Source organism: Biomphalaria glabrata, chromosome 4, assembly GCF_947242115.1.
Source record: "Biomphalaria glabrata chromosome 4, xgBioGlab47.1, whole genome shotgun sequence".
NCBI lineage: Eukaryota > Metazoa > Mollusca > Gastropoda > Planorbidae > Biomphalaria > Biomphalaria glabrata.
Genome location: NC_074714.1, coordinates 29012120 through 29024780, shown reverse-complemented (window position 1 = coordinate 29024780; position 12661 = coordinate 29012120). Strand labels below are relative to the sequence as shown.

The following is a 12661-nucleotide window of genomic DNA, read 5'->3' as shown; positions in this document are numbered from 1 at the left end:
TGAGATACTCATGCGGATCATTGCTACTGAGATACTCCATGAGGATGATTGCTACTGAGCTGCTCCATGCGGATGATTGCTACTGAGATACTCATGAGGATGATTGCTACTGAGATACTCATGAGGATGATTGCTACTGAGATACTCATGATGATGATTGCTACTGAGATACTCATGAGGATGATTACTACTGAGATACTCATGAGGATGATTGCTACTGAGATACTCCATGCGGATGATTGCTACTGAGATACTCATGAGGATGATTGCTACTGAGATACTCATGCGGATGATTGCTACTGAGATACTCATGAGGATGTTTGCTACTGAGATACTCCATGAGGATGATTGCTACTGAGCTGCTCCATGCGGATGATTGCTACTGAGATACTCATGAGGATGATTGCTACTGAGCTGCTCCATGCGGATGATTGCTACTGAGATACTCATGAGGATGATTGCTACTGAGATACTCCATGCGGATGATTGCTACTAAGATACTCCATGCGGATGATTGCTACTGAGATACTCATGAGGATTATTGCTACTGAGATACTCATGAGGATGATTGCTACTGAGATACTCAATGAGGATGATTGCTACTGATCTGCTCCATGCGGATGATTGCTACTGAGATACTCATGAGGATGATTGCTACTGAGATACTCATGAGGATGATTGCTACTGAGATACTCATGAGGATGATTGCTACTGATAAACTCATGAGGATGATTGCTACTGAGATACTCATGAGGATGATTGCTACTGAGATACTCCATGCGGATGATTGCTACTGAGATACTCATGAGGATGATTGCTACTGAGCTGCTCCATGCGGATGATTGCTACTGAGATACTCATGAGGATGATTGCTACTGAGATACTCCATGCGGATGATTGCTACTGAGATACTCCATGCGGATGATTGCTACTGAGATACTCATGAGGATGATTGCTACTGAGATACTCATGAGGATGATTGCTACTGAGATACTCATGAGGATGATTGCTACTGAGATACTCATGCGGATCATTGCTACTGAGATACTCCATGAGGATGATTGCTACTGAGCTGCTCCATGCGGATGATTGCTACTGAGATACTCATGAGGATGATTGCTACTGAGCTGCTCCATGCGGATGATTGCTACTGAGATACTCATGAGGATGATTGCTACTGAGATACTCATGAGGATGATTGCTACTGAGATACTCATGAGGATGATTGCTACTGAGATACTCATGAGGATGATTACTACTGAGATACTCATGAGGATGATTGCTACTGAGATACTCCATGCGGATGATTGCTACTGAGATACTCATGAGGATGATTGCTACTGAGATACTCATGAGGATGATTGCTACTGAGATACTCATGAGGATGATTGCTACTGAGATACTCCATGAGGATGATTGCTACTGAGCTGCTCCATGCGGATGATTGCTACTGAGATACTCATGAGGATGATTGCTACTGAGATACTCCATGAGGATGATTGCTACTGAGCTGCTCCATGCGGATGATTGCTACTGAGATACTCATGAGGATGATTGCTACTGAGCTGCTCCATGCGGATGATTGCTACTGAGATACTCCATGCGGATGATTGCTACTGAGATACTCATGAGGATGATTGCTACTGAGATACTCATGAGGATGATTGCTACTGAGATACTCCATGCGGATGATTGCTACTGAGATACTCATGAGGATGATTGCTACTGAGATACTCATGCGGATCATTGCTACTGAGATACTCCATGAGGATGATTGCTACTGAGCTGCTCCATGCGGATGATTGCTACTAAGATACTCATGAGGATGATTGCTACTGAGCTGCTCCATGCGGATGATTGCTACTGAGATACTCATGAGGATGATTGCTACTGAGATACTCATGAGGATGATTGCTACTGAGATACTCATGAGGATGATTGCTACTGAGATACTCATGAGGATGATTACTACTGAGATACTCATGAGGATGATTGCTACTGAGATACTCCATGCGGATGATTGCTACTGAGATACTCATGAGGATGATTGCTACTGAGATACTCATGAGGATGATTGCTACTGAGATACTCATGAGGATGATTGCTACTGAGATACTCCATGAGGATGATTGCTACTGAGCTGCTCCATGCGGATGATTGCTACTGAGATACTCATGAGGATGATTGCTACTGAGCTGCTCCATGCGGATGATTGCTACTGAGATACTCATGAGGATGATTGCTACTGAGATACTCCATGCGGATGATTGCTACTGAGATACTCCATGCGGATGATTGCTACTGAGATACTCATGAGGATTATTGCTACTGAGATACTCATGAGGATGATTGCTACTGAGATACTCAATGAGGATGATTGCTACTGATCTGCTCCATGCGGATGATTGCTACTGAGATACTCATGAGGATGATTGCTACTGAGCTGCTCCATGCGGATGATTGCTACTGAGATACTCATGAGGATGATTGCTACTGAGATACTCATGAGGATGATTGCTACTGAGATACTCATGAGGATGATTGCTACTGAGATACTCATGAGGATGATTGCTACTGAGATACTCCATGCGGATGATTGCTACTGAGATACTCATGAGGATGATTGCTACTGAGATACTCATGCGGATGATTGCTACTGAGATACTCATGAGGATGATTGCTACTGAGATACTCCATGAGGATGATTGCTACTGAGCTGCTCCATGCGGATGATTGCTACTGAGATACTCATGAGGATGATTGCTACTGAGCTGCTCCATGCGGATGATTGCTACTGAGATACTCATGAGGATGATTGCTACTGAGATACTCATGAGGATGATTGCTACTGAGCTGCTCCATGCGGATGATTGCTACTGAGATACTCATGAGGATGATTGCTACTGAGATACTCCATGCGGATGATTGCTACTGAGCTGCTCCATGCGGATGATTGCTACTGAGATACTCCATGCGGATGATTGCTACTGAGCTGTTCCATGAGGATGATTGCTACTGATCTGCTCCATGAGGATGATTGCTACTGAGCTGCTTCATGCGGATGATTGCGTCCTTTTTACACAAACCAAGCAGGAGCTTCAACTTGCTGTTCATGAAATGGCATACATTAAAGTAGCTGGCAGCGAGTTGCTTCTGAAAAGCTGAAGAGCTCTCATAAAGGCCGCGGGTACTACATTTGAGACCCAAAGAGACGCCCTTATTGAAGGCGCAGAAGAAGAAAATACAAATTAAATGGACCGCAGACGGACAACAGCTTTATCTGAACGTGATGTGGAAAAATATGCAGGCTGCAACTGGGTTTGGGTAGTCCTTTGAAACACTGCACTTGGACTTAATCTTCGGAATCGAAGACATAGCCATTATTATTATTAAATTATTGCAATAGCGATCACTTTGCTCTAAATAACTAATGAATAATAGATTAATTATTATCCCGCTCCGATTCTCACCCTTTATCGGAAAATGTCCTGGTTTAGCGCATGTATTGCACAGATTATATGAAATTCTTATTATATAAAATTCTAATGATAAAAAATTCTTATGCTAGGCCTTATAGATTCAGTATATAGTCTAAGGTTCAGACTTAGACGACGGTGTGCAAAATGCATGGGCGTAGCCAGGGGGGGGGGGTGTTTGGGGTTCAAACCCGAAATGATATCCCCCCCCCCGAAGGGGGGAGTCGGAATTTAATGACTGATATTTTGCTTTGATTTTGTTTATTTTAGGTGAGTTTTTAATACTAAACCATCACTTGCCCCAGCACAACCAAAGGGTTTTGATTTTAAAACCCCCTAACAGGGGGGTTCGAGTTTTAAAACCCCTACCAGGGGGTTCGAGTTGAAAACCCCTACCAGAGGCGTTCGAGTTTAAAAACCCCTACCAGGGGTTTTGCGTTTAAAACCCCCTACCAGCAGTTTTGAGTTTTTTACCTGGAGTTTTTGCAGTTAACTCCCCCTCTTCTATAAAATAAAACAAAAAAATGCAAACGAAAATCCCCTAATTCCAAGAGCACAGTTAAGGAAGATTTTGATTTTAAAATAGTGCTTGGCGGCGGGGCTTCGCCCCACGCTGGGGGAGCTCCTATCGCTCCCACAGACCTTCTTGCTAGTAATGGCGGGGAATCTACAATTTTCCCACTAACTCATGAAAGAACCTATTCTAGGGCACAATAAACGTCTTCCGAAAGAATGAAGGGTCAGAATGTAATAAAAATTATGTACACACACACACACATAAATACATATATTTTTTTTTCGCGGGGGGGGGGAGAGAAAAAAATCCCCACCCAACCCCCCCCCCCCCCGAAAAAAATCCTGGCTACGCCCATGGCAAAATGTATTTATATACTTCATTCTTTCATTAATACATGTGAGAATACCAGCTGACGTACGAGCGTTCAAGATACTAGACCGCGCGACCAAATTTAATTATTATTATTAGATTACTAGCCATATGTTGCCTCAATATGCGTGTCACTAATATAGAACATTAGAACTATATGGTGAGAAGCATGGTCGAGAGGCTAAGTGCGCTTAGCTTGGCTTGGCTACCTATGAAGGGGACTCGAGGTTCGACACCCGACTCGGGCAGAGTTGTGTATACTGAGCGCCTAAAGGCAGCACAGAAAAACCTTCTCCTAGATACCCCCTCCCCCCCCCCCCCACTGGTTCACAACTGAGATGGACCAAAGCGCTCTGAGCATGCTATAAGCATGAAAGTAGCTCTATAAAAATGCCATAATTTATTTATTTAGAATAGTTTGTGCGAAGCGTGGAGGCTGAGTACGCTTGAACTTGGCTTGGCTACCTATGAAGGGGGCTCGAGGCTCGACACCCGACTCGAATTGAGCTGTGTTTACTGAGCACCTAAAACAGGGGTTCTCAACCTGTCGGTCGCGACCCCCTTGGGGGGTTAGGGTTTGGGGTTTTTGCCAGGGGTCGCCAGAGACCATCGAAAATATGAATAGTTTTGTCTATTCTTCTATTGCTGTGTGTCTGAGCTGGGGGGGGGGGGGGTCGCGGCAGAGTGTGGGATTGTAAAGAGGGGTCGCCGAGCTTAAAAGGTTGAGAACCGCTGACCTTAAGGAAGCACGGGAAAAAATGTGCTCTGAGCCATAGCGCTCTGAGCATTCTATACGTATAAAAGTAGCGCTATATAAAAGCTATAACAATAATTTCAAACAATTAAACTAAATAATAATGTTATAAGTAAAGCAAATGCGTGAATGTAAAAAATGGTTTGAATAGTGCTATTAAAATAGCTAATCGACAAATTTGAATGTTAATTTGATTAAAATATGAAATGAATGGACTATAATTAGTATGTTTACGTGTTTAAGTATAAAACTATCTTTGCGAAGAAAAGTTCTATCATCTTAGAGTTGAATTAGAGTTTTAGACATTGAATAGAGAGTTGTGTAACAGTTCGGTCTTGTCTAATGAAAGAATGTACATTATGTACGTCAGAACATCTAAATTCGAAGATATAAGGAACGAATTTATGTAAAAATGTTTTTTAAAGACAAATTTGAAGCTCAATTTTATTAAATAAAGAAATCAATAGACTATATTTTGTATTTTCATGTGTCAAAGTAAAAAACTATATGTGCAAAGTGTAGTTCTTAAAATGAGATCTAGATCTAAATCCTTTCGATCTTTTCTAATGTCAACATGTTAAACATGGCCTACATTTTTAAAGATACAATACTTTAATAGAGTTGGTCAACTTTTTTTTTGAGGTTCTTAAGTTTGTTTTAGGGCTACAATACATACACTACGGTCCCAGTTAGTAACCTACCCAAGGGACATTTATGCCAAGTTTTATCAAGTTTGGTCAAACGGTTTTGATTTCTATGCGGGACATACATATATGCATACTTACATACGCCTACTTTCTACTTTATAGTATAGATTATACTTAAAAATAATCACGGTCAAACCAGTGTAATTCTTTTCCAAAAGATATACACTTTCTAGGAAAATCGTTAAAGTCATTTCGAGAACTGAGTCCAGGTTTTTCAAATTTTCCACCTTTTCCAAAGAAATTGCAAGCTCAAAAGAGGAATTGTAAAGGCAGTCAATGAAAGCTAGCAGGTGTGTTTCAGGAAAATGGCCGTTCATCAGAAAGACTCCATAAAGTGCTGGACTGTCTACTTTTAGTGTGGTACATCATGTAAGAACTTTTTTCTTCACCAAACGCTAATGCTTTGACATGAAGTAATGATTGTGTCTAGTGCATAGACATAAATAAATATAGACTGGAAGTAGGAAGTTATTTTTATTTGGGGGAAGTCAAATATGTTTTATGTACTCTATCTATGTGGAAAAAAAATGGCGGCAATTGAGCTATAAATTCTAGGACCAACATTTCAGCCAATATATAATTATGATCTTTAGTTTTGAAAAGTACAAAACTGCCATATTCCCAATATTTTGCCTTTGTTTCATAATCATAGACATAGGCAAATATATATAGGTTTGTGATGTAGATCTATGTTTGTTGACATGGCTTCTTTATTAATGTATGGCGGTCGTCTTATCGATTCAAATTGTTAGAATTAGTTTTTAGTCAAAAAAGTCAAAGAAAATGAGCAGAACGTGCTCTAATGTTCCTAGTACGATAGGCCAAGGATAAATTCTAAAGGTTGAAAAAAAATTGAATATTATACACAGTAACTTTTAGTTTCAGTAAGTCAGAATAATTCAGTATCACTGTGACTGTGACTAATTTAATATTGATAGATCTAAATCTAATAAATATGACTAATATTTGTAATAACTAGGTCTAATACTTTTTACTACTAACTATTAAACTAGTCAGTCTATCATCTATGCATGCAGACTATAGACTAGATCTAGTATAAGTATAGATTATAGATCTAGTGACAATCTTGAATCTAGTCCTAGACTATTTATATACTAACTATAGACTATAGACTAGACTATACAGATTACAATTATATTTTACTAGACATATGTTACCCGCGACCCGCGAGTCTTTATTTGCGCATTACTGTCGATATATATTATAGTCACTGAGAGTGTTTTGTTAACAATTAACAATTAAACGAAATAACAATGTAATAAGTAAAGCGAATGTGTCAATGTAAAAATAGTGTGAATGAAGCTATCAAATCAAAATAGCTAATAGGCTTATATCCATTTTTTTTTCAAATTAAAACATTTGCTTGCAGGCTTACATATATTTGATTAAAATTTGAGACGAATAGACTTAATTTTGTATGTTCATGTGTTAGAGTTCTTAGAGTTCAATAAGAGTTTTAGACCTAGGCCTAGGAATAGACTCAGTAGAGAGATGTGTTAATGTGTAACCATTTGGTAATGTCTAATGAAAGAATGTTCGCCAGGAAATCTGTAGTCACACAGATATCAGGAACTAATTTATGTAAAAAATGCTTTTGAATAATCTAGTGGATTGGATTTAGATGTATGTTAAACGTAGCTAATGATCCTTTCACGTTATTTCTCTTTCGCTACGAAAATAAAATTAGTTTTGCGAAAATCGGTTTACCCGAAGTCGATACATTCTTATCTATTAAAAACGAAAAGAGCGATAGCTTTGTTAAATGAATGGGATTATAAAGTGAACAATTAAACGAAATAATTTTTAGTACGCGATTCATGAATGAATATAGATCTAGGCCATGGAACTATACTAATGGAACACCAGCTTCGAGATTTTATGATCAGAGTGCCGTCGCGCATCTTTTTCGCGCACCATACCAATTTGAAAAATCGATGAGGATGCCAAAGAAGAAATTTACTTCGAGAGCCACTTGGATTTACCTTCATTGAGAGTAAAACTTCCCCACACTATATTTTATTAGATCTGTAAAAACGTTATCCATTTTCTGACTATCTGATAAAATAGATACAATTTCCCTGAATAATGGAACGTCACAAAAGATTTTTTTTAAGGCCACTTCATTAAAATAGGTGTTTCCAGTACTTCCTCATTTGGGTATTTTACACAAAATCTGGATTTTTTTTTTACATGCCATTTTTATCATCTGTCCCGCGCTACCAAACCATCCACTTTTCCCGGTCACCAATGTTCTTAACAAGATATCAAGAGAGAGAGGCTGGTCCATTATTTGCGTAGTCCAGCCAGCTTTTTTTTTTTTGACAACCTTTTTTCGTTCTCTCTCATGAAGGATATGTTTTGAAAATTAGTCTTATAAAATACAATTCCAAACCAACTCATGCAGTTATCGTCTTTTCACAGTATTGAGGAGTCATCCTTTTTGCTAGCCAGAGTGTTAATTGGCAAAAGTGAAAAATTCATTTTCTTTAATTTTTTAAAGTAAATATTCATAACTATATCTTTTATATAATAATATATTTTTAAAATAATAATCTTTTATATAGACATGCTTTAATAGATCTAATAAATGATTAACTCGGACCTACCAATATGGGTATATAAATACTTAAATCTGGGTATTTAAAATTTCGAATGCGAATTTAAAAAAAACCGAACTTATATTGATCTAGATCTCTTGTATAATATCTAGAATAAATAGATCTACAACACCTAGACTAAAGTTAAAGACTAAGGTCTAGATTTATTTAACGTTTTAAAAAAAAATCAATAGATCTAATGTAGACAGTCATGAGATCCACTCTATTTTACCTAGATCTAGACCATACATGAGATCAATAATTGTCAATATGAATATTTATTATAGAATAGATCGAGTCTAGATCTATCGATCATCTAGATCTAGTCTGTATAGCTATACTTACTTACTATTATACACTTTTACAGTATATGAGTATACTCATACGAGTCATACTGGCTATACTATAGTATAGACACTATAGTTATTATAGTTAATACTTTTTAATAGTAGATCTATAATCTATCAATTCTATCTAAATCTAGACTTCACCTTCACATCACATTCACACGATTATCGATACAGCTGAGACAGTGAATGAAACGAATGCAGTGGTTATACTGATTATACTTAAAGTGACGATACTACTTATAAGTTATAGATCTACCAGTTGATAAACATCATCATCATAGATAATAATCTACATCTATAATCATAGTGCCCTTTATTTAGTCAATATAGTCAAGTCAAGATAGTGGAATGTAAACTCGAAGGTTTAATACAATACAGTATGAGTCTATGAGTTAGTATAAGATCTAATTATTTTGTTTCTTTGTATATGACAGTATGTCAATGTCTCAATTAAAATAATTAATATCATCAGCCATATCATTTTAAATATTTAAAAAGTAGACATAGATTTTTATTATATTATAAGTAGATAGATTAGATCTACATATAATTTTACAAACTTTAGAAATGATTGATTTTATTTTTTATTGATAAGCCTTCTAGACTAGATTGTCTAGATCTAGCATCTCTAGCTAGACTCTAACATGTAGATTGTAGATCTTTGAATTGGATCGATATTCACCTTCCTAAATTGTCTCTAAAGTATGTAGCTGATTTGAGAGGCCCAACGAGGCAAGACGAGTCTATTAGTACTATGTCTCTTGATCTATCTAGTAGGCCTACTAAGCTAGTGCATTAGCCATAGTGTAGTCAAATCTTGACAACTAGTCTTCTAGATCTAAGCTTCTAGAATAATTAGATCTAGATCCAGTTTAGATTTAGAATATAAAAGTTTTTACTACCTAAAATACTAAATCTACTGATCTAAATTCTAGATATATAGATCCAGTTCAGATTAGGATATAAAAATATTCCACTAGCTAAAATTCTAAATCTACTGATCTATACTTAATATGTTAGATATTATATGACATCTACAAAAATTATTATTAAGATATAATTATAGATTCTAGACTAGTTATATATGTACATAAAATATATAAATAAAAGATAAAATTTATGCAGGCCTAGGTCCCATAAATTTATAACTGATCCAGATCTATCAGTAAAAGTTACCTTCGATTGGCAGTTTTACCCAATCTAATCTATACAAGACAATTTATAATCCATGCCTTGCCTACATCCCATATATATTAAATAATAGTTTCTATTCCATGCCATACCCAGACCCATGAGTTCATGAAATAATAAATGATGTGGTGTCAAGTTGGATCTATCCCCTGAAATTCAGTACTTTAATATAAAACTCACATATCTATTTAATTATTTGCTATGACACTCTGATAAACTTGAACTTGTGTGATACATATATGTTTCTTATCAGATTTAATTAATGAAGTTTTGGTGCATTTTAACCAGTAATAAGGCTACAAAAGTAGCATCAGGTGTATTCTAACCATTGGTATTTTTCCTGGCAACATTTCTATTCTAGTCTGTGATAAATTATAATAAAAAAAAATGTTTGTAATGTTTCAGTTATTAACAAGTAGAACCATGGCAACCAGTTCTGATGATGTACCAGAATGGCTCAAGGATCATACTTATACTATTTCTACTCTCTGGGCATCCATTCAATATTTAATGTAAGTACTACTATACAATTTTTATTTTAGTTATCTAATAGATGTTTTATGAATTGTGTGATTTTCATGGTCAAGCAACATCCAAATATCTGGGATGGAATTTAACATTTTTCTCTAGTTTTTTTTTTTTTTATTTATAACACTCTTAAGCACATTCATCTTTCATGAATGCCTAATATACCTTGGCTGTTGTGCAGGCCATTCCTTTACAATAAACTGTTTGATGAAATTAGGCAAAATTGTCTGATAATTTGTATGTTTGATACAACAACGTTTTCAATTTAATAATATTATTTTTTAATTTTAATGTTTTCAAAAGAAATTAACCAATATGCCTAATTGTATAATTACAGTTATGTTTGGAAATGCAAGAAAAAGGCATGCATTCCTGAAAAGTCAATGATTGGTTGCACCTCTTAAAGGTAAGGTACTGCAATTTTTCCCATGTACTTTTCTCATAAGCTGAAGTACTTGTATTTTTGAAAAACTAGTTTTCCATGAAAATGTAAATCATAATATATGTTATAGTTGCTTTTAGATTAGTTCAATGTGCATCAAATTAACTGAACATCTGCCTTCACCTATAGTAATAATTCATAACTATTAAGGTCAGGGCCATGTCTACACATTAACGCAGTAGCTCCTTTTAGGTACAGACTATTTTTAGAATGGCAAAATCATATAACTATAATTAATAACATATATACGTTTAGCATGGTCAACACATATGTCACACATATATTTTTTTATTTTTTTTTAAATCCTTTTATTTATTTTTATAACTAGATAACTTTCTGTTATGAGAAAAGATGAGATTCTTGGACTCCTGCATAGCACCACCAGAAAGGGAAATCCCATCATGTTGCAAAATAAAAGTCTTGGACCAATTTTAATTTAAGATATATATATTATACTGTAAGCTGTATACATATTTATGTATATCCTGTCATTCAGCCAACAGGTTTGGATTTAGTATATCTTTAAATCTGTTTGATATTGTACTTGAAAACTATTAATCTGAGCCCCATTAAAACAAGAGGGAGTGCAGTAGATGAGTGGTAAGGGAAATTTTACTTTTTTAAAATTAAAATAAGAATCTAACAAAAGTTAACATATAAAATATGGTGCATTCTCCTTAAAACTAAAACCTGGTGCAAAGGTTTAAAATGTTGGCAAAAAAAAAAAGCAACATCAATTAAATATTCTTAATTCCCTTTGCAAAACTTACTGAGAAGAACATGCATGTTGTTCCCTCATAAGTTTCTTGACAGAGGAAATCTTGTTTATATTAGATTTGAATTAAGCAAATTAAGAAAAAAATTATAATCATTATTTCAAATGGTTTTATCTAAACCTTATGAATTATTTTTCAGTTATAAGTATATTGAAATGAATGGATAATCATGAAATCGTTAAATAATTGCTGCTATCATTCCATTGACTAAAGAACCATAATTTTTTTTTAAATTAATTTCAAAATGATTTTTTTCAAGCAGAGTTCACATAGATCTTGAGTGAAATTTTTCTTTTTTTGACTAATGCTTCAATTTTATTGTATCATTAGTTTTTTATTTTTATTACCCAGAATATTTTAAAAATGAGTACACTATTTTCATGTAATAATGTAACTTGGTATTCACACATCAAAATACGCTATAATCTTTAGGCCATATAGATTTGTATAAATATAAATTAACTTGCTTAAATACATTGTAAATGTATATTGTTTGGATAAGAATAAAGTTTTTCTGTAGACAATTATTGTTCAAGATTTGTTGATGCTCCTGCTTAATAAATTATATATACAGGTCATTAGTTTTAACACACTACTGACACAAGAAAAACTGGTCGCCCCCACTTCCATTACATAGATGTAATAAAACGTGACCTCAAATCAGTGAACATCAATACTGACAATTGGGAAGACATAGCTTTAGACCGCAACAGATGGAGAGACAGTGACCAAGAAAGCTATGGACAGTGAAAGTACATAGGTCTCAGCTCAGGAAGAAAAACGTACAGTCCGAAAAACGGCCAGCTCCTCTACCACCGAAGCAAAAGCCACCTTAACCTGTGCTATCTGTGGACGGGAGTGTCTCCAAAATAGGGCTCCACAGCCACATGAGGAAGTGTGCTCTGAGATGAAACCTTAGTCTCTCTACGACTG

General features: G+C 35.7%; 1 long non-coding RNA gene across 1 annotated transcript; it reads left to right on the top strand.

Annotated features, from left to right (window-relative positions):
• Nucleotides 1–8060: 8060 nt before the first annotated feature.
• On the top strand, nt 8061–12252 carry LOC129926099 (uncharacterized). Its single transcript, XR_008777789.1, has 4 exons — nt 8061–8343; nt 10388–10494; nt 10848–10916; nt 11281–12252. It is a non-coding gene; the product is annotated as an uncharacterized LOC129926099 (long non-coding RNA).
• The last annotated feature ends 409 nt before the right edge of the window (nt 12253–12661 follow it).